The sequence below is a fragment of the Acanthisitta chloris genome, unplaced genomic scaffold (assembly GCF_000695815.1).
Source record: "Acanthisitta chloris isolate BGI_N310 unplaced genomic scaffold, ASM69581v1 scaffold5060, whole genome shotgun sequence".
In the NCBI taxonomy this organism is placed as follows: Eukaryota; Metazoa; Chordata; class Aves; order Passeriformes; family Acanthisittidae; genus Acanthisitta; species Acanthisitta chloris.
Genome location: NW_008652313.1, coordinates 238,886 through 261,525, shown reverse-complemented (window position 1 = coordinate 261,525; position 22,640 = coordinate 238,886). Strand labels below are relative to the sequence as shown.

At 38.2% G+C, this 22,640-nt stretch overlaps 1 protein-coding gene across 3 annotated transcripts in view; it reads left to right on the top strand.

Annotated features, from left to right (window-relative positions):
- The window catches only part of TRPS1 (trichorhinophalangeal syndrome I), a 176,847-nt gene that overhangs the window by 30,694 nt on the left and 123,513 nt on the right, over positions 1-22,640 (top strand). The window lies entirely within an intron of this gene.

Sequence of the window (22,640 nt, the reverse complement as noted above, 5' to 3'; positions counted from 1 at the left end):
ATTCCTGCTAATTGTGCAGGTTGGTGATGCATGTGAAGAAGGAAGGTTTAGAACCCCAGAAGGCTGCACATCTGTTGCACTAAAACAACTAATCACCTCTTAAATTTTGTAGTGGTGTGACAGTTCACACTTAAGCAAGATTTCACATTATTACATATCTAAAAATATGAAACCTGAGTTAAATATTAATAAAAAGTAACCTCTTTTTTTCTTTGTGAAGCAACATAATTATACATTAATTTTGACACTTGTCTGGTTGCCTTGGAAGCAAAAGAAAAAGAAAAAAAGAGAAAAGGAAGGATCTTGAGTGATAAGAGAATACAAGTATTTGCCACACCAAATAATTCCTCTTCTTTTTTTTTGAAACCAAAGGACCTTACCCTTCCATCAAGGTATGTTTTTCCCACTGTAGAGAAAACTGGGGTTAGAACAGCTCTCAAATTCTGAGGGGCTGAACAGGGAGACAAGTAAGTGCCTCTCTCCTGGAGTCATCACTACATTTTTTCAGGAGCTACTCCCTATCTCAACTTAAAGAAACTTGCTGCAGAAATGGTCAGTCTGCAGACTAACCTCAATGAAATGGAAGTAATCATCTGCTATTTTTCTTTAATATGTCTTTATTGTTTATAACCATAGCATCTATTACTGTAACATGTCAGAAGAAGACAAAAGACGAGATAAATGTTTTATTCCATGGTCTGCTACGATTATGCATAGATATATCTGTCTCTGTATAAGTCTTAAAAGCACCTTTAAATGAAGTCAGTGGTCTTAAAAATATTGTAGTTATTCTAATTATAAAATCCTATCTGTCACTTAAACCCTACATGCAATTCAAGGGGACCACAGATTTGTACCTACAGGTCATGAATAGTTATTGTCAGATTTTAAGTGTATGAGAAGCAGTTACAGTAAGATAGGTTCCCTGTTGCTTACCTGGGAGTGTGCTCACTGTGAATGGCAGGATTATATTTCTCTCCTCCACTAGGAAATCTCTATTAAAATATATATGTATACCCATCTATCAGTGGAATTCATATGATGCTAGTTACATCCCACTTCAGTTCTCATAGTGGTTCTTAGCTGTGTGCAGACATATTGGCCAGAGGAGCCATTTAAATTGTGGGTTATCAGAATAAAAATAATTTTCATTTGTTTTTTGACCACTAAAGAATGAAAAAACCAACTCAACAAAAACATGCAAAGGGACATGATGGTATGCAGAATCAGCTCTATAAAGGTCTAAATTTGGTTGGTAGCTGGAGCCTAAAATCTTACTAAGCAGTATAATAAGGCCATTATATTATCTGTTTTAGCTACTGCTGAATATAGAATTGGAAACTGTATACTTGCTGCTTCTTATGCCCTTTTTAAAAATAAGTTCTGACACTTCATTTCAAAGTCTTTATACAAAAGCGCTAATAGATATATACAAGCATAAACATGTGTGTATGTGTGTATATAGATATATAAAATATTTGTTTTCCAAATCAGTATTTTTATCAGTTTGGAAAGATTTTGTTTAGTTCTGGGTATTCAAAAATATGAAGGACCAGTAATTTCCATGATTTTCAGAATGAAAAAAAAGTCTTACTTTTGTGTATTAACAGTGTATATAAATTAGTTCCTTGCATTTTAAAATGTGTACGACCCAACTTTCTTTTGGTTTGTAATTTATTACATTATTATTATGTATTTATTGGTTTGTAATTTATTAGCAGATGAAAAAAAAGTCTTACTTTTGTGTATTAACAGTGTATATAAATTAGTTCCTTGCATTTTAAAATGTGTACGACCCAACTTTCTTTTGGTTTGTAATTTATTACATTATTATTATGTATTTATTGGTTTGTAATTTATAATTATGTCTATACTGACTGATAAAACCATATTGAGACTCTGCAAATAGGAACTACTTTTGTGTACACCTTTAGCTATCTTGGTCTTTGAACTCTATTGTGCCAAGGACTTGTTTGTCTGGGTCTTTTCCTTAGTCGTAATAGTTGAATTTTCACTTTTCTTCTTTGCAAATTGTGCAAGTTGCTTTTGTCAGTTTGAAATGTTTTTAAGAAAATGGGAGGAGGTTAATTTATTTTCATCTGCTGAACAGAGTCCCTAATCTTACATATTTCATCATGATTGATGAATAAAGAAAAATAATGAGAATTCAAACTTCTTAAGGTAAGGGGTGATCCTAGGGGTAGGAGATGTGAGAATGTGAGTGTGCGAGTGATATTAGTCACCTCTTGATCTGTGTAAAAGATCATGGAAACCCAACTCCTTTACTTTGCTCTTGATTTAGTTTTCTATGGACATTATGGGATGCAATACTGGAGCCAGGAAATCAGAAGACAAACGTTGGTCAGCTTGACCATCAGGAGCTTAGTGTCAAGTATTATCTGACACACAGTTATGTTTGCCTGGAAGCTCACTTGGCCCAGACAGAGTCAGAAATTGTTCAGAAAAGAACTTACCTTCCATTCTTGAAAAAGCTAATTTTTGTAACCCTCTGAAATAAAAAAAAATACACTGTATTGTTAAGCAAATCTCTCATTATTACCTACTTTTGGATAAATTTATTTTTCTAATTTGAAATTGCTAGTAGAAGTAGCTAATGCTATGCTAAAAGTTGGTCCTCTCTTAAAGCAAAACATTAAATCAATACATACTTCTGGTATCATATAATGAATCCTCATGCAAAATACTGTATACCAGGATGACCGGTGACTAGAAAACAAAACCTATAATATAATCACTGTGGACACCTTATTCCTCCCCCCCCAAGACTGATACAGAGAGAGCCAAAAATTTGTCATTACTCAGTGAATAAACATGATGAGAAATGGACTGAAAAACCCCAACCTAACATTTCCCTTTGGCTGTACTGGCTGTTCAGCATTACAAAGTGGTTCTGCTTATTATAAATTATTTGTAATGATTTGACAGTAGCAGCAGTACTGTGTGCTTTTCATTTTTTTGTTTCCTGATGACTGGGGGAAGGCAAAGCAGAGATCAGGTTTTTCATATTTTTTTCATATAGATAGTGGTTGATAAGTTAGTTTAGAAGAAACTTTAGAAATTGTTAACATTTTGATAAAATATTAGAGCCAATATAAACCAACTGGAGACAGGGTGAAAATATACCATGGGCCATGGAAATCTCTAATGCTTAAAGGATAATTTTAAGTTTTTGGAAATTACTTGGAGTGGTTTTCAGCTTTGGATGTTTCCTAAGCCATTTATATGCTGCTTTCTTGTGTTCCTTCCATGTATGATGGCCATGGTCCCCTCTCAGACTCTGCGTTCCAGTAGATTATTTGTGGGAGTTGTTAGGGTAAGATTTCTTTCCTTTTTAGAAGCAAAAAGACCAAATCACTTGTGAGTCTTCGGGAGCTGGGGATGGTGCAGTGGCCATAGCTCAAACTCTGCATGTGGCAAACACACATGTGCAGTGGATGCACCTTTTTCCCCAAGAGTGCTTCCAAGCTGTGTGAGTGTAACAGAATCTTTCTCAGGGGCTTGGTACACTTCTGTGAGTAGCTTTAATTTATTTTTCTTATTAAAATATTTCCAGCAGCTGTACTTAGAGTGAATCGGTTGTTTTGCAAATGGGAATTACCAAAAATGTACCTCAGCATGGTACAATGTAGACATTATTTCTGCTCTTCTTTAGAGTAGCTGATTTTATAGTTTAAAGATTTGTTGATACTGGAAGGTCTATTGAGATGCAAAAATGTTCCTTTTTTTGGGTAGCACATTGGCAGCCAACAGACTCCAGGCCAGGCAGATTGTTTAATGCTTTGACAGTGCAGATCTTGGACAGCGAGAACTTTTTGCTAAACTGGTTTTAAATGAAGTGTCCTGTTTTGGTATGTGTGGACACTGCAGAGCAAAGTTTTCCACAAAAAGGGGAATTGTAGCCTGGGCCTTCAGTCCTATACACAGACCTAATTAGCCCACCTAAAGGTGTTGGTATACACCACTGCCCTGCATCATATTTTAGCTGAATAACACAGATGGTGCCACATAGACCTGAAGACAAGAAGAAGATTCCTGTGTATTAATCATAATTCATGTAATGGAGGGATTTGTGTACCATCAAAGGGAGAGAGACTGTCACATTATTGCATTACTAGCATTGATTTATATTGAAGGCATACTGCAGGCTGTAACATGAGCTTTTCACGTGGGGCAAAGGATAAAATCAGCTCTTCTATTAAAATGAGATTATTTTGCACCATAATGATCAGACTGTTTTGTTTACACTCTATAGGAAATCACGGCATTTAAAGAAAGTTTCCATTTACTTTAAGAAGAGTTATTTTGTTTCTGTCTGTGATATTTGCACTTTTGATATTTCATATAGTGTTCTATCTAAAGCTGGTTATATGGCTTTAAATTTGGGGGAGAGGGACAATCAGAAAATGTTACTTCCCCTCTCCCTGTTTTGCATTCAGCTATGTAGGTGACTGACAGTGCTAATTTTAAAATAAGAAATTCATATGTACTAAATTTAAATACAATTGATTTAATATCAGTGTAGTAAATATCAGACACAATCCGTAGTGGGAAAACATTATTACTGACTCCTGTTATTCACAGAGTTGTATGCCAGATAGTTACAAAGCAGCGGAAATGCTGAGCTGGCCTTTGTGACTTGCAGAAGATTTCTCTAAACATTCAGTTCTTGGCCAGAAGGATAACATACTTTTGAGGTAAAACCTGCCTCTGATCCTGGTAGAAGGATAGGTGCTGCTGTCTTTAGCAGGAGCATGAGGAACAGCATGAGAAGGTTCAAGCACACAGAGTGGGATCTTGGTTTAAATGTGATTTTTTTTGGTGATCACTACAAGGTGACAGATGGAAGTTCTTGTGTGCTTTGGCATTGCGTCACACTTCCAACCACCTTTTGGTAGCATCTACAGTATTAAATTTAATGCATATAATTGTATCATACTTCTTACATTTAAGTTGGTGGAGCTCTTGGATGCTGCAGCTCATCCCAAAGCCAGTTTGGGAAAGAAAAAGCATCCCTTTAAACAAGAAACATCTGAAATAGTTTCTCTGTAGCTGCATCTCATTTTTTTCCCATTTCCTCTGACTCTGTTAGAGATCTTTCAGGAAGTATTTATAGTCAAGGCCATTCATTGCCATACGGGTCCTCTAATTAGCTGAGGGGAACTCAGCAGGCACTGTGTCTTACTAATGCACAGAGCTCTGGCAGGTCAGAGAGCTGCCAAAGTCTTTCATTTTTTTAGAAGCACCTGTTTCCACAAGTCTCAGCCTCAGGAGGCAGTGGGCTACTTTTTAAAATATAACTACATCCTGGAAAATGACAAGAATACTCCAAACAGTGAGAATGAGAAAACAAAAGTTAGGACTTGAAGAGAAATGGTTTTGAGGCTTCGTGTTTACTGTGCAAAACTGAGGTGGGTAAAATCCCTTTGCTGGTGAAGGGCTCAGGAACGAAGTTAAAGTAACTTTCTCAAGGTTTTCAAGTAGTTTAGAAACAAACATGTTCTTGTCTGCTTTTAGTAACTACTGGGACCAAACCCACAAGAAATTGAATGTTTTGCATTACTCATCCTGACAGTGATCAGATAGGACGAGAAAGTAACTTTTAGAAAACTGTTAACCTGCCCAATGAAAGGCATGTTTCTGGTTTTTGTGTGGGGTGTGTCTGTCATGTGGTGAGACAACCCCACCTTGTCCATGTTTACCCACCCGGCAGGGCATAGGTTTTTTTTATTTTATTTTTTTTCTTCTCCCTTTTACGAAAGGTGGTTTAGAAGAGCATTAAATGATAAAATCATTATTTGGGTGGGGCATGGTAATAATGTGAAAGGGCAGCAGCTACGTCAAAATCCTTGATGAAAGGGTGAATCAGTACGTGGAACAAAGGGCTGGGGAGACAGGTATGGGCCCCCAGGCCACTGTGTAAGCAGCAAGGTTTATTGAAGTTGCTATGATCAATAACAGTGATTCAAGTAGGGAGAACCGAGATAATTCTTGATTTAAAACAAGCTGCTGCATTTGGGTAGGAGGGATGGTAACGAAGATGAGAAAAAAGGAGTGCTTTCTTGTATTGCACCGTGGCCAAAACAGCTTGACAATCTGTGTCACATGGTGTTAGCTCAATTTTACATTACCCTTCCTAGTTCAGGTAGGAGAACCTCTTTTGCTCTCTCTGATCTGTATCTGATGTCCCAGTGTCAGTGAGAGCAAGAAAGGGGTATGCACTGTTTTCACTTGGATGCTACATGCCTGCACCGGGGCTTTGTTTGCTGGGTGAACATCGCCTGGTGCATGAAGCGGCAGCTCTGTGCCATCGCTGCCATGGGGAACAGCAGCACTGAACTCCGTGTGAGGAGTATCCTCAGTACAAGACGAGACTGGATGTGGCACTTAGTGCCATGGTCTAGTAATGACGGCAGGGTTGGACTTGATGATCTTTGAGGTCTCTTCCAACCCCGTTGATTCTATGATTCTGTGATTCTTGGGCACACTCTCCTTGGCAGCCCCCACTGCTCCAAGCTGGGTGGGGGTCTGGGCACAGAGGGGCTCCCAGCACTGCCCCTAGCCAGAACAGCATCCCTCAGTGTGTGGCAGGGCAGGACAGAGCCTTTCTCACCCTGAGCTGAGGGTCGGAGCTCTTCTTCCCATCATAGCCCTCTGCTCTGCTGAGCCACCCATGTTGTCACTGAAAACAGCCCAGTGCTACAGCCTAGGTTCATATCCCCTTGTGCCGAACCAGGCACATGGAATGAGACAATGTTGTTCTTGTAGGTATGACCAATCCAGTAAGCAGCTGTATTTTTTTGCTGTCTTCAAATACATTCCTTGTTTTTTTTTTTTTCATTTTAAATTGTGCTGACAGTGGCTGCAGGTCAGTGAAAGCAGGCGGGTGTGGGGCACAGCTGTGGGTACTGCAAAGTCAAACAGCGCAGCAGCAGCTCCCTCCATTCTAAACAGTTTGGAAAACTGAATGGGAAGCCTTGTCTAAACTGGGAGCTTCTTTCATGATGACTAAATTAAAAAATTAGTTGAGCTTTACCAAAGTTTTGAAAAGCGCAACTGTAACCATTATACAGCCCTATTATTGTTTTACATTGCCAGTAGTACTTGGCATTGGGTTATATACCTGAAGTGAAATGGAAACTTCAATTGTATTTAGAAACTAAGGATAATTTTAGCCTAACTGGATCCAATAGGAAACACACATTCATGTTTGAGGATAGAACTTGCTGCTAACGTGTAGATTTTCAATGGAAAATTAAATTTCATAGATGAATGCAGGCAAGGATTGTAGATAATTCTATTTTTGCCTGAAGTACTATGGTACAGTGAAAATCTATGTGAAGATACCTCTAACATCTGGAAGTGCAGAGCTGCTTTCTGTGCTGAATTTCAGATGACTCTCTACATGTATGTGGTAATCAAAAGACATAATAAATATACTCTTTTAGAGGAGGGATATTATGATAGACAGAAAATAAATGTTTAATTTATTGGACTGAGAAGGGAGCATTGTAATTATGGTTGATTCGAAGAAATCCAGATGCTATCCACATCTGAACAAATTCAAAAAGGTAAAGATTTAAAAAGATTTATGAATAAACAAGGCACACACATGTTCTGTGATTTTTTTTCTTCATGGAGATATCTAGGGCTGTTAATACAGCCGGTTAAAAATGACATCTATGGAAAATAGTTCTTAGATGAACAGATGTGTGCTGAAACAGAAATATATATATATGTGTGCGTGTGAGATATGCAAAAGATTTTCTGGAATGTCTTCTGTTACCTTAGGACTCCTCAGAACATGCATGTGGTCACCTTGGAAGTAGTCTTAATTTTAAGGCCTCTAATGTAGCCCAATTGATTTAGTGAACAATTTCCTGCCTAATATAATTAATGTACTTCTTCTACCAAGTTCTGTTTCTAAAATGAAGCTTTATAATGGCTAAATGATTCTTGTTGACGTTTTTCTAAGCATTTTTTAGTAGCATTATATATATATTTTAGAAAATCTTACAGTCTTTGTTGTAGTGATATAATCATATGTGTATGTAATGTAAATCTATAAATATATGTATTCCATGTTGCATGTTATGTATTTAGAGTTTGAATAGGATATACTTTTTGCATAAAAATGAGAGGAGGAAGAAAGAGGAATAAGGATGTTTTCTCTTTCTGTGCTGTACACAGTATTAAGTTTCTGAAACAAATGGGGTGGTGGCAACCCAGGCTGTGCAGCATTTTGCAAGCAGCTTGCAAACAGCCTTGGAAATCTTTGCAGAGTTTGTGTATCCCTGTGCTGCCTGAGATTTTCAAATCTCAGGTTGGTGAATCGTGTTTTTCCTAGTTAAGATGGTTAATTCCATATGATTTCTTGGCTGCTCTAGGCCTTAGTCTCCTGATTCGGTCTGTAAGATGGGAATAAGGGCAATTTCAAAAGCCAAGAGCGAAGAGAGATGTCTTAAACTCTGTATTATGCAACAGTACTAGCATAGTCAAAGCAAGACAAGCCTGATCTATAGGCATTCTGAATCAATATTCCTGGTGATGTCGTAAGCTTTTTGAAAGAATACCAGTGAAAGAGAAGAACTGAAGAAACAGATTGTAATTTTAACTTTGTTAAAATTTCTATTCTTTCATTTATCCAGGAAAAAAAATTAAAAAAAGAAGAGAAAGCAGGAATTTTAGAGTGAGGCATTTGCATTTCTTGGTTTACTTTGACCTCATTTTGGTTTATGTGCTTTGGTTTATGTGTATGGTAGCAAGCTACAGGTTTTCACTTATGGCAAGAAGTTTTTTAACGATGGCTTACAGTGCAGTCTTTAATCATGTGAGTTGCCTCCAGCACTTGCTGAGAGTAAAATTCCACACTCTCCATTTTCAGATGGGTTGTACTATTGGCTCTTTCTGCTTGCAGGACTGTCTGTGATTTGAAAATTGTGTTTAAATTTTAAAACACGACAAAAAAAAGAGAAATAATCAGAACATTTGTCAAGAAATTTGTTATGAATGGGAATGAGGAGCAATGCAAACAAGCTTGAAATGAGTTTTAATTCACAGGTTATTCTGGGAGCCTACAATTTCTGGTGAGAAAATGGCATATTGTTGGTCTATTTCCTCCAATTTTTGGCATGGAGCGATGCCTGTTTTGTTCAGTCAGATGTTCAAATGGGAATTTTGGATGCTTAGAACTAATTTTAGTAGGTGGGGAGCAAATTTATTATGATGCTACAAATAGAGTTTGATCACAGCTGCTTCATTGCAATTATAAAAATTGGCTGTGAATCACTTAAACTATATTTACTGGTTGCAAAAAAAAAATTAATCTCATCTATCCAAAACTCTGTCTTGTTACCCTTCAAGTTCTGAGTATCATCATTTATATACACAGTATTTTGAATTTGACTTAATCACATTGCCAGAGTATTTTCATGCCTCTCTCCCTCCATGTCCCAACAGTGATAGTGTGCTCAATTGAGTCTTCCAGTCTTTTGTGAAGAAACCCCTTGCGCTAGGGTGAATTTCTGAGCTTGTTCTGAAATTACAGTAAATCACACACAGACATCTTAAGACTTATTAAAAAATGTTAGAAACTCCATGGAAGTTGGGCACTTCAAAGCTCTCGCTACTCCAGTCTGTACATGACTAAAAGGCTGTAAGGCAAACACCGCAAGGTGAAAGCTTTCAAATCAAAGCAAAACTTAATATACCACTATTATCCCATTTTTTAAGACATATGGAGAATAATATCTTTTACATATTTATGAGGGTTTTTTTTCCTGATAGTAACTGCTTTAATGTTCATGGATTTGTGGTTTTTAGTTAGAAAATCTGATTTGTACTCCATATTTTTTCGATGTTTTGTGGCAGATCTTCTTCCGACCCAAAGTGGGTGTATTCCAGATCTGTTTAAAAGTTCGTATTGTGCAGAAGAAGCTTAGTCAGCCTGTTTCTTGAGAAAAGTGTTTTCTTCACAATTCAGTTAATGGACTCAGCTATGGTGATCATTTAGGCATTCCTCCCTGCAGCTGATAAAGAAGGCAAAACATCTGTAAAGCTCTCCACTGACAGTAGCACAATGCCTGTTAGTATATTACTGAAACCCATTTATATTTGACTGAGGTATGCTAGACACTTAAATATTGCCTTTTGTTTAAAATTCTCATAAACCCTACTTTATGCAGTGTTTGAGGGGTGGGGAGAGTTAATGGAAAACGTGATTAAAATCTTGTAAGCTTCAAGACTTGTAAACATCTTGGCACTTAATGTATGGTTGTGTGCGTACATGTGTCTGTTTACTAATTTTAAATTAGGTTAAAAATTAGAATGAAATTTGCAAAATGATATTTATATTTAAATTAAGAATGAAAAAGGTTTTTCACTGAACATGGAATTTCTGTAGTTATTTAACCAAATGGTTTGTAGGACAAATATTAGTAGTTTTTAAAGCAAGGAGCATGTTACAACTTTACTGATTTTTCCATTACAGAAAATTATATTCTACTTAGCAGAAGTTTTGAATCTGGGCAGATTTTTAGATATATCTTTCATGCCTTTTAGACTCTAGTCTTAATCATCACTTAATCAACTTGCCTTTGCCTTCTAATAGACAGCTAAAAGGTTGAAGGGTAGAGGTCTTTGCACTGGTTATCCATAACAACTGTCAGAGCATGTGTGACGTAGGGACTTCTAAAAAAATGAAGAGGATAGTTGAGATCTGTTAAATTTGGACGCTCAGTTTCTTGGTATAATGTTCAGTGAAGTGACTCCTCATGTTTTAATCAGACTCATGACCAGCTGCGTGCTTCTCAGGAGAGGTGTTGCATTTAACTTCAGTGCCCTGAGTTGGCATTGGTGTAGACCTCTACATCAAACTTTTTCTGAAATGCATAATTTCAGTAAGTAAACTGACAGTCTGGGGTGAAGCCTTAATCATTGCTAGAGGTATTTGAGGGGTTTCTTAGTGATACCTTCCTTAAGAAGTGAAGCATAGGCCAATTTGGACACCAGTCCCCGAGGTACCTCACTGTTGTAAGGAAATAACATTTTTTTAAAACTGAGTTGAGAAATATTTTATCTGTGGTGGTTCTGTAGGTCGTTGGCAAAGAAATTGGATTTTTTAAGAGTTGGGAAATGAGCTCCATCCAGCAGTCCATACCAAAGGGCTCCCAGTGCCTGGAGAGCTGCCGGGTGTGCTTTGGTGTTATGTCTGGCTGTGAATGCCTCAGGACTCCTGCTGTTGTCTGTTTTTACCAGTATAGATCTGCTTCCCTCTTTGCTTGGCCAAGTTGCAAAGAAACTTCACTGTAACCTCTCTTTTCTTGTCTTCTTTAGCTCGGTTTGGCTCTCTCCCCCTTCAATCTTTTGTGGAACTCATAGTTTGCTATAGTAAAAGTCATTAAATTTCTCCAAATTTGGAGTTTTCTTTTGAAAGAAAAAGTACCAAACCATTCATTTTGTTATAAAAGCTGTCTAGGCTTTCTGCTCTGCCTTTCCTAAAATACATATTGTCTGCATTGCAAATGGAGGCTTTCTGATGGGAAGAGATTAAGCAAAATTGTCTAAATCTTCTCGGCATCTGCACTTTGCCGTGGTTGGAGCCAAGGTGCTGGTCTGCACGGGCTCTGCTCTGACAGGTTCTCTCTGGAATGCCTACCAGCATGCACATAAATGGCCCTCACGATCTGATACTCATCCTACCAAAAATATTCTCATGGCCTTGCTTGCTTTCATCAGCAGCACTAAGTAAACCTCAGCTAGTGGAAGGAGACATGTTGAAGCACAGCAGAAGAACAGAATGGTTGAAACTACAAATTGTTAGTCTGTTAAACACAGATTATGTCTTTGGGTACAATTCCATTAGCGACTGAATGAGTCTGGATGGGTAGTAGCTTGTGGAAGTATTTGTTATGACAAAACCAACTTTTCATTAATAGACAAAGTTATCCTGTTTTCCTCTGTAGTCTGGCCAACTTCAAAATGTTTCAAACTAATTTCAGACTTGTAAAACACTGTCTATCAGATACAGACATATGGATTGAACTAGTAATTTGCTTGCCATCTGCTGATAAAGGAAGTAAGGCGTCTAAGAAAATGAAGACTTCCCTCCCCTCCCCCCATTGGAATGTCATATGGTGCCTTTAGTAGTTGTTTGTATTGACGTTTTTATTGATTGTTATGTAAAGTGTTACAATGCATTGACCTGAATCTGCTTTCAATCTCATAATGATGAATTTTTTTATTTACGAAATATCAGTAATCATTTGAGCCTATAAAGAGTGTTGTTAGAAAATAACCCACTTTAAATCTTAAAAAATAAATTTATAACCATAGTTCTTATTATGTGAAACAGGAACCATCATATTCTTTTTCTCAGAAAAGAAAAATCCTTAAATGTTGCTAACGAGTCAATTAAAATATTTAGTCAAAATTTCCACTTTTCTCCTGAAAGAACAGATTGTAGTCCAGGAAAAACAATTAAATTCCTCACATAAAACCAAACAAACAAATCTATCAAAACTTTTCTGCGTAGGGAAAAATGGATGCTTGAGCTTTCTGGATTCTTTGTCAGTCTTCCCTCATTAGCCCTGATGATTTGTGCAGGTACCGAGTTTGTCCCCCAAATTTTTGTCAAGGCTTAGCTGTGGTAGTGATAGCTATTTCACATAGGCCTTGGTTATCACTGGGAATAACAATAATACTCAGTCCATAACAGAATTTCAAGTGTTTGTTCTTTTAGTTGTTGCTTCTTATAGGTTTGTCCATTTTCATGAAGCATTTAGAGTTTCTCTGTTTAAAAGTGGCATAGTAAGTACAAAATGCAGTAACTTCTCAGTAGGCATACTGCTTTCATGAGTAATAAAATACAATCTCAGTCACTGCTTAAATACATGGAACTTTGATTAGTTAAATAATAATGCTCATTTTAGCCTTAGTTCTCTGTAACTTTTTTCACCTTGACAAGTATATTTTTTGTTGATTTCATTAATCTGTTTTGAACAGATAGTGCTAAAAACATTCACAATCTATGCCTTGAACATGAGTTATGTCTTCATAAAAATATTACTGAATTGTTGATTTTCTTTTGTAAGATAAGTATTATTAATTGCTAGAAGTGTAGGATATAAAGAATGTACCAAAGAATTTTGGTATGTGCTTCAAGTGAAAGTAATATGGTAAATCATTGCTTGTCCAATATACTGTTTTGTCTTTTGTAAATATCTTTGTTTCTCAGAAAACTGACATACCTTGTAATGACCTGCAAAATATATGAACAATGCAGGTAGCTATTGACACATGGTGCCTTCTTTTTTCTGAATGTGGTTATGTATCTTTTTAATTTTTTTTTTCAGTAGGGCTTACTATGCTGTATGGTACCTGACAGTTCCAATGGTTATAATGTTTTGAAACATACATGCAATTTATAAAATACAGGTATCTACAGCATTCTGTTTGAGTATGCTGACTGCAGCAACAGAGTAAAATTACTGCTAAGAAAATACTGCTTCACAATAGCAGAAGGATGTCGGGTGTTTAGTCTGGTGTTGCCTACCAGAAACTGGTGAACTTGCTGTTGATGGGCATATTCACCTCAGGGTATTAGACAGCTCTTCACAGGCTAGTGTTTGTGAGTCCATGATGTAGCTTGGTAGTCTGTCTTGGCAGGAGATGAGGGAATGATTGAGGGGGTAGGAGGAGCCATGACCCTTCTGGTAGGCTGTATGATTGAGACAAATGCAAATTTATTTTGTTCTTCTGTGGATGCATATTTTTGTTACATAGTAGCTTCCAAAGAACATTGAGATTTATGAATATAAGCAAATTGTTTTGGGAACACTGGATAGGAGGTAGTTCAGAAGCAGAAAGGTTTATAAAAAATGGCTGAAATTTTTTATGTCTGGTATACACATATCTCTTGTCTATCGGAGCTGTTCTTTTGCAGACTCACTTGCCTTGCTGTGATGCTATCACACTTCTGACAAGAACAAATGGTTTCAAAACCATTCACGTCAGGTCAAGATGGTGAGAACAGCAGATAGACATGAGAACCATGACTGTGTAAACAACATACTCCCATCACTGGACTAGCGCAGGTCCAGAGAAGTGGCAGCGTCGTTCTCGCTGCTCAGACACTGCGAGTGTGCTATTCCCCACTTCCTGGCGCAAGAGAATTGACTGCAACTGTTTATTTTCAACACATGGTTGATATCTTTGTCTGTCTGTCTGTAGATCAGCTGTGCCTTGTTAGGGACTTTACTCATGAGCCCTGAGAATCTTGCTCAACCTTTCATCTCCCTGCCATGTAAGTGTGGTTTGTTAGAAATAACTGAGAAAAAATGTAAACTTACTGAAATGACTAAGAAGTCTATAGTCATTGTCAAGGGAGCGAGGGGATGGATTGAATCGAGGGTGTATGTTAGAGATTATTTATAATATCTTTCTAGATGGAGAAAGAAAAACTTAGCAGTTGTATTTGCCCTTTGTGAAATGTCGGAAAGGTTATTTCAGCCTGACCAATTCCTCTTAGTCTTAAGGTTTCTCTTTGTACTGTGCTAAGGCATGAGGGTGTGGTATTCCCAGCTCTACACAATCCCAGAATACACCCATATGTTATATAAAACCCCCTAGACTATATATATATACATATATATATATAGCGTGTGCCATATTTATATGAGTCAACCTACGTAGTTCAGTTAAGAGGATGTAGAGACACTGATGCAGGCAGTGGAAACATAGCAACAACGGGAAGGAAATTTGAGAGGTTTTGTTCTTTCTCCACTCTAACCTTATCATGCTGACGATCCTGTGCAGCATTGCTTCAATGAATCATGGAGAGAAGGTGCCATTTATTTTTGCAGTTTTTATATGGTGAAGGAGTCACAGCTCTCAGGTGAAGCTGCTGTGATCCTTTTGTAGATGTAAAAGCCATTTTTACATTGAGGAAAATCTTACTAGTGGTCTGGCATATTTGCAGACTCTAGGGTGGTGTCAATGGATTCAGGTGGTCTTTAACACATAAGTCCACTCCACATGAGTTATTAATTGTGTCTTAATAGAAATTACATGTATCACTTTTTTTGTATGTACCTAACAGTGCCTTTGCTGAATCATACTTGTGCTGCTGCTACTACTGCTGTGTTTTCTTGCTAAACCTGGAAGACTCTGTCTGGACTCCAGCTGAGTTTCCAAAGTACTTATAGTGTCCATAGTCAGGATAGAATTATAAAAGAGTATGAATTTTCCATAGGATTTTTTGAAATGGAACTGTATTCATTATCTTGCTGTTGTCAACAGTGCTTCAGCTGCTCTTGGTTTCTAAGTCATATCCCAGCTGTAAAGTGAGGGTTGTTTTCAATAGCTGTCAATGAGTGTTCATATGTTTTGGGCTCCCATCTCTTCTTTCTGAACTGTTTACATAATGGACAAAAAGTATAAATATGCTTTATAAATCTGTATCATCAGAATTGTAAATCTTACACAAACGTGGTGACCTGAACAACAGCATCTCTTTAACCACGGGATACTATTATTCTTTATCCTGACTTTTGCATACAAAAGTGTGATGGAAACGTGTTAAAATAAATTATATATTCCAAAGTTAAAATGGTATGCCTTTTCTCCTCCATTAGGATTTTCTGGCTAACTCTACCATGACCAGCATAGCTATGTAACTCTCTTGTTAGTATGTGCAGAACATAAACCTGCCTCATCCTTTTCTAGGAGAAACAGTTGAAAAGTTTGAGTCACCCTTCATTAATAACACTGGAAGCAAAAATGCTTGAAATATGGTGATGTTGTGCCTGTCCAAAGCTGTAATAAAAAAAAATTGTCCCATTTCTGTAGAAATTTTAAATTAGGTTGTTTAAGACCAGTGTTTGATTTGGCTTTGTAGATAGCAGGGCAAATGAACAATCTTTCTATTAATTTTCTGTATGAATTTTGACTTTTTTTAACCAACTTTACCATCATTTGGTAACTCGAAGGACTATGTGGTATTATGACTGCAAAAGGGATAGAAAGGATACAATAAGAGCGTTTATGAAGTTACTGGGAAAAAGAGTATAACAATAACAGCAGGAAAAAAGCACATCACAGCTTCAAAACAGATGGAGTCCTCTAAGGAAGCTGTCTGAGCATGGCCCAGGAACTATAAATTGCATTTAGAAGACAGGGCTTTCACTGCAGATGGCAGGTTCCCTGTTAGAAGGTGAAAGCCAGAACAGGACTGTGTCATGCAGGGAACTGCATTGAGTGTGCCTAACATCTTGTGTTTGGCATACATTGAAATTTAAGCGGGAATATGAATTTAAAAACGCTAATGTACAAGTTACATGAACTTGAACATGAAATCTGCTGTAGTGTTCAGAAATCCAGAAACTTGCTTTCAGGCATTGAACATTTTAACTAGATAAAAAGGCAGAATAAATTTGTAGTGCAAAATCTGAAAGAAAGCATTAGGTTTGAATGTCATTTTCAATCACTCTTACATTTAAATATGACAGAAAAGCCCTCTCTTTTTTCCCCGTGTGCCATTCAGGTGTCATTCCAGAGTCTTCAGGTCAAAAAGCAGTGGTTTCGCTCTGGGCCTCTTGTCCCATATTATTTTATTACCCCATTTGACCTGGACCTGATTTCAGTAAAATAAATGAGAGTTTTTTCATTGACTGGGACTCCTCCTCTAGGAAATGATCCCTAGATCTTAGGGAAAAACAGCCTTCCTGAAGTTACCCCCTCCCCTGGACTTTCAGGGCAGGACTTGTCTCATCTAATCATGATGGACGTGCCTGTGCCTGAGCTATCTGTCTAGGATTCTTGGAGCCAATGCAAATTTAAACCACACAGTTGTGAAGTACAAAAAGTGAGTTACCAAATAAAAATAAAATAATGCTGTATAGTCAGAGAACTCTGTATTTGTTGCCTGTTCATTGTATTGACTTTATCTCCAGTAAGTATAAAGGAAGCCTAGACATATACACCACCACGCAGCAATTACAGGAGGTTATAAAAATGAATACTTGCTTCTGCTTTCTCCAAATGGCAGCCTTATCACTGCAGGTAGGAAGGAAAACTTTGGCCTATCTGCTATTAATGACTATTCTGTCTCCAAAATGTAATTTGTTGGTTAATGGGAAATAATAATATGGTTTTAGTCAAGAAGGCAAGAGGGAGGTTTAGCTAAAACTTAAAGCATTGTTTCTTGGTATAATTACAGTTTTATTTATTAATAGTTTTATTTTTCTTCTTTTATATGTGTGTCTCAATTTCTAGAGTGACATTTCTTTAAAGTGGGAATATTGTAGGGCCGTTGAAGATGAAAGCTGTATTTTCAGTACTAGTCAGCCCTTGCACAGTGCAAAGTCAGAGTCATTCTCTGGAAGTGTATTTAAAGACATGCTAGACTGATGGCTTTGTAAGATAAAACTAAAATCAGAGGGAATGAAAGGGCATTTGTGAAGCAGAAAAAGAGAGTAAGGTGGAAAGGAAAAGTTAATGAGCTTATTTGGATGAGACTGGGGATAATTCCTTCAGTTTGTGAGGTGTGTCTGCATGGAAAAGGAGTCCATCCTCTTGCTCGGGCTGACACCTATAAAGTCAGGGAGACCCAGCCTGTAAGAGCCAGGACAGATAAGGGAATAAGGGATCTGAAGAGGAAGCATGTCTTTGAAAAGTCAAAGAATCAGCTTGGAAAAGTGACTCAAGAAGCTTTGTCCTAAGTTTTACAATAAGGTGTTTTTGCATATCAGACAAGCTTTTAGTGCTTTGTTTCTTTATTTATGCCTCTCATTCATGTTGTATCTGCCTTCCTTCCTTCTAAATCTGTGAAATCAGTCCCAAACTGCAGTAAATAATCTGTTAACGCCCCATTTTAAGCTCCTGGAGTCCTTGAGTGATTATCAGTGATTTTCTACCCTTTATACATTGGTCAGCTGTTTAAATCTGTAAATGCAAACCCTGACCTAATGTTGTTGGTGGTTCCTCTTAAACATTCAGTGATGTTCATTTAAAACAGCAATAGCGAAATGAAGAAATGAGCCACCATTACACAGAGTTCAAAAACTGAAAAATAGTTTATCATGTTTGTTCTGACTTACATTGGTAGGAATGACCTTCCTGGGTCAGGTACCCTGATGTGTCTAACAGGTTATATGAATAGAGCAGCAATAAAATGCCACTGCATAGCATATTTCATGGGGGTAATGTGTGCACTGTTACCAGTTGTTAAGTGATTTTTCCCTTGTGTTCATGTGAAAGTGATTCTTTTATACGCAAGGGTTCTGCAAATCATACATGCTTAAAGTAAGTAATAAAGAAAGCATCTGGATTGGGAATTGAACAATGTATTTAAATTTTAAAGGCCTTTCACTGAGTTACTAAGCCATGTCTTAGATTGATCTTCTGATCCTCTACCACTATCAGTAGGGTCAGGGTTGTATGTGGGTTTTCCTGTTCATATTCAGCTCCTCTATACTTTTTCATCACCTCATTTAGAGGTGCATCTTGCAGTTGCTGGGATACATAGGATGGATTTCTGCAAACTGTGTATTTGGTATACACTCTAAGTTTGAATTTCGAAGCCAGGTTTGTGGAGTCTTATTAATTGCTTGTGATTAAGTGATGGGCATAAACAGCTGCTGAAAAGGGATAGATTTCTTCAAAGACCAAGGAAAATAAAGCTCCATAACTGGATTCGTATGATTCAGTAACTTTTATTATGTACAACAGCTGTCACAGAGTGGAGGCAAGAGCAGGCAAAAATTTGAGCTGGAGGCATGAGGATACAGGAATCTTTGTATTACCTAATAGGAACCTAAATGAGATGCCTAAGTAAGAAGGGGAGTTTTCTTATGCTCCTTCCACAGTGAATAAAGAGAGGTACCTCAGGAATGCAAATCAAAGCAGAAGCATATATTCTTTCTCAAATAATTTCCCTTTACCTTGACTGACAATTTAGGAAGCCTGGACAGATTACTTCCTTAATTGAGGCCTGTAAATTAAATGACTAAAGTTGGGTGGTGTTAATGATCCCTGTAATTCTCTGTGTTACATTTGGGGGAATTCTAGTGTAAAGAATCCTACAGGCCAAAGCAAGTGAGTAGATTTAAATGTGCAAGTCTGAGTTGCTGTAGATCATTTCACATTCAGGTGTGCTAATACAAAGAAGTATTTTCAAATGAGGCAATTCTACAAAATGTCAAAGTTTGCCTGAAGATGATCCAAAAAAAAAAAAGAGAAGCCAGCCCATAATGTCCATTACAGACTCTTTTTAAAATTCTTTGTTACCAGTATATAACACCTTTCTACACTGCTTTCTGTTCAAAGATCTCCTAAGCTTATCCAGCCCTCAAGCACCAGTCATTCAAAGACAAATTAAAACAAACAAAACCACCTGTATTTTGAGGTGCTTACAAAAGAAGTGTCTTGTCTCCATTATGCACCAGGCATTAGCAAAGGGGCAGGGTTTTTGCAAAGGGGAGCTGTCAAGGATATTGTGATACGTGCTGCGCCAGGCTACGCATGCAGAGCTGTGCATGGAAAGTGGAGGCATTAAGGGTTGGCTCCTGGTCATAAGAACTCCATAAAACTAAAAAAATGGAAGCAAGTAAAGGAGCAGAACCCTCATAATAATGTAAAGGACCTAGTCACATGGAAAATTATTACAGTCTCCAATAGGACCCTATCATGTTAAGTTGTCCAGATATGCTTAGATGGTAATTTTTGGCTGTTTCAAAATTATTTTATTGTTGAATTGCATGATTGACTGTTTTCTTAAAGTCTATTTCACCTCTTCACCACAGAACAATCTATAATACTTCCCTCACAACTTGTTCTTTTGTGTTTCCCAACACAACTAACACTGAAAAAAAATTTTTTTAAAGGTCATATGTCACTTTAAACTTGTTGAGGGTACTAGGATGGTAATGTTGCTCATATATTTAGGCAGCAGAGTGTGTCTTAAGTCCTTCAGACACACTAAGGATGAAAGGCTGTCCTAATGGTATCTCTTTTTTTTTCTTTAAGGGAACTGATGTGTCTCTTGTTTATGAGTTTATGGGCACTTTTATTGCAGCACAGAATTTCTCCATCTCGATTTTACAGGGCAACAGTAAATGCTCAGCAGCTGGGATTCTTGCAGCAATACGAAGAAAGTCTTTCTTAACATTTCTGTCTTTATAAAATCAGTTGCAAAAAGGTAGCTTTGATTTCTTAAATAATACGCTTGTTTATATGTGGGGTTTTGTGTTTTATTTGTTAGGGGTTTTTTTTAACATTGGTAACTAATGCTTATCTCAGTAGTCACCTTTCTCTCCTGGAGTTTGCAGTAATCTGGTAGACTGATATGCCATTGCTTGTTGCCTGGGTATAGTGGTGTGAGAATAGATTAGGAGATATTGTGGTGAGGATAGATTAGGGGGAGTAAAGCTACTCAAGCAACTAGGTCAATTAAGTTCATACACGATGTCTACGTAATAAATAAATGCACTGTTTTATGAAATAGTGGCAATGTTAACAATATGTTAAAACATTTGCAAAACAAATACTAGGTCAAATTCAGTGCAACAGTGTATCACAGTAGAGGAAATGAGATTTAGCTTCCCATCCACTGTAAACCTGCAGAGGGAACAACAGGGCTCTGCGGGTCAGAGGTCTGGCTGCTGTGACCTGTCAGGAGGAAAGTGGCCTGTGTATGGCTTGCAAAAATTGTGAAGTGTGCATCTGTATTGGGTTTGCGTGTCCAGGTTTTGGTAGTGGATGGGGGACTACAGAGGTGGCTTCTGTGAGAAGCTGCTAGAAGCTCTCCTATGTCCAGCAGAGCCAATGCTAGCAGCTCCAAGACAGACCCACCCCTGGCCAAGGCCAAGCTAGTCAGGAATGATAATAATGCCTCCGTGATAACATATTTAAGACAGAAAAAAAGTTATTGTGCAGATGTAACTGCAGCCAGAGAAGAGAGGAATGAAAATGTGCGGTGGGAACAATTATGCAGACACCAAGGTCAGTGGAGAGGAGGGGGGGAGGTGCTCCAGGCACCTAAGCTGAGATTCTGCTGTCACCTGTGGTCAAGACCATGGTGAAGCAGCTGTCCCTCTGCAGCCCGTGGAGGTCAGCAGGCGTGCAGAGATCCACCTGCAGCCTGTGGAGGAGATCCACGCCGGAGAGGTGGATGCCAGAAAGAAGGGTGTGATCTCATGGGAAGCCCATGCTGGAACAAGCTCCTGACAGGGACCTGTAGACCTGTGGAAAGAGGAGTCCATGCTAGAGCAGGTTTCCTGGTAGGACTTGTGACACTGTGGGGGACCCATGCTGGAACAGGCTGTGCTTGAAAGACTGCACCCCGTCGAAAAGCTCCACATTGGAGCAATTAATGAAGAATTGTAGCCTGTAGGAGTGACTCATGCTGGAAAAGTTCATGGAGAAGTGTATCCTGTGAGAGGAACTCTTCTCCCTGAGCAGAAACAACCTGTGATGAACTGACCGTAGCCCCGCCATTCCCCATCTCCCTCTATCACTGCGGAGGAGGAGGTAGAGTCTGGGAAGGAGAGAGAGATGAGAGGCATGTGTTTTTAAGATTTGTTTTACTTATTATCCTGCTCTGATTTTGTTTGTAATAAATTCACTTAATTTCTCCAATTAGAGTCTGTTTTGCCCATGACAGTAATTGATTTGTGATCTCTTCCTGTCTTTATCTCAACTCATGAACCTTTTGTTATGTTTTTTCTCTCCTGTCCACTTGGGGAGAGGAGCCATAGAGTGGCTTAGGTGGGCACTAGGCATTCAGCCAGGGTCAACCCACCACTGTGTTTTTTTGTGCCCCGCATTGGGTGCCAGAAAGGACTCTGGTGGGTTGGCCTTGGCTGGACACCAGGTGCTCACCAAGCTGCTCAATCACTCCCCCTTCCCAGCTGATCAGGGGAGAGAAAATAAGATGGAAACCAACTTGCAGGTTGAGATAGGCAGTTTGCTACAAAAAAAGTGAAAGTTTGTGTGCAACAAGCAAAGGGAAAGAAAAATAATTTTATTCTCTACTTCCCATCAGCAAGTGATATTTGGCCACTTCCCAGAAAGCTGAACTTCAGCACACATAGTGGGTGCTCCAGAAGGCAAACATTGTAAATTATGAATACCCCCCCTTCCTCTTCCTTTTCTTAGCTTTTATATATAACCTGATGTCATATGGTATGGAATATCCCTTTGGTTAATTTCAGTCGGCTGGCCTAGTTGTTTGCCCTCCCAGGATCTTGTCCACCCGCAGCCTACTGATGGGGGGGTGGAATGTTGAAGAGACAGCACTGATAACTGTGCCAGTACTGCTCAGCAGTAGCCAAAACACTGGTGTGTTATCAACACCTTTCTAGCTACTGATGCAAAGCACAGAACTGTGAAGGCTGCTATGTGGAAAATGAACTCCATCTCATCCAGACCCAGTACAGCTTTACTGTATGGCCTTACTACATTTAAGATGAAAAATCTGCTTAGTGTTTAGAATATTCCTTCTTATTCTGTTTTATTAAGGAATGTGTACGTATCTTCCACTATTTTGATAAGAAGGGACTTTCTGATGAATGTGAACTTGCGTCTGGATAAAGAGTGACCAAAGAGCATGTCTGGGGAACATCAGA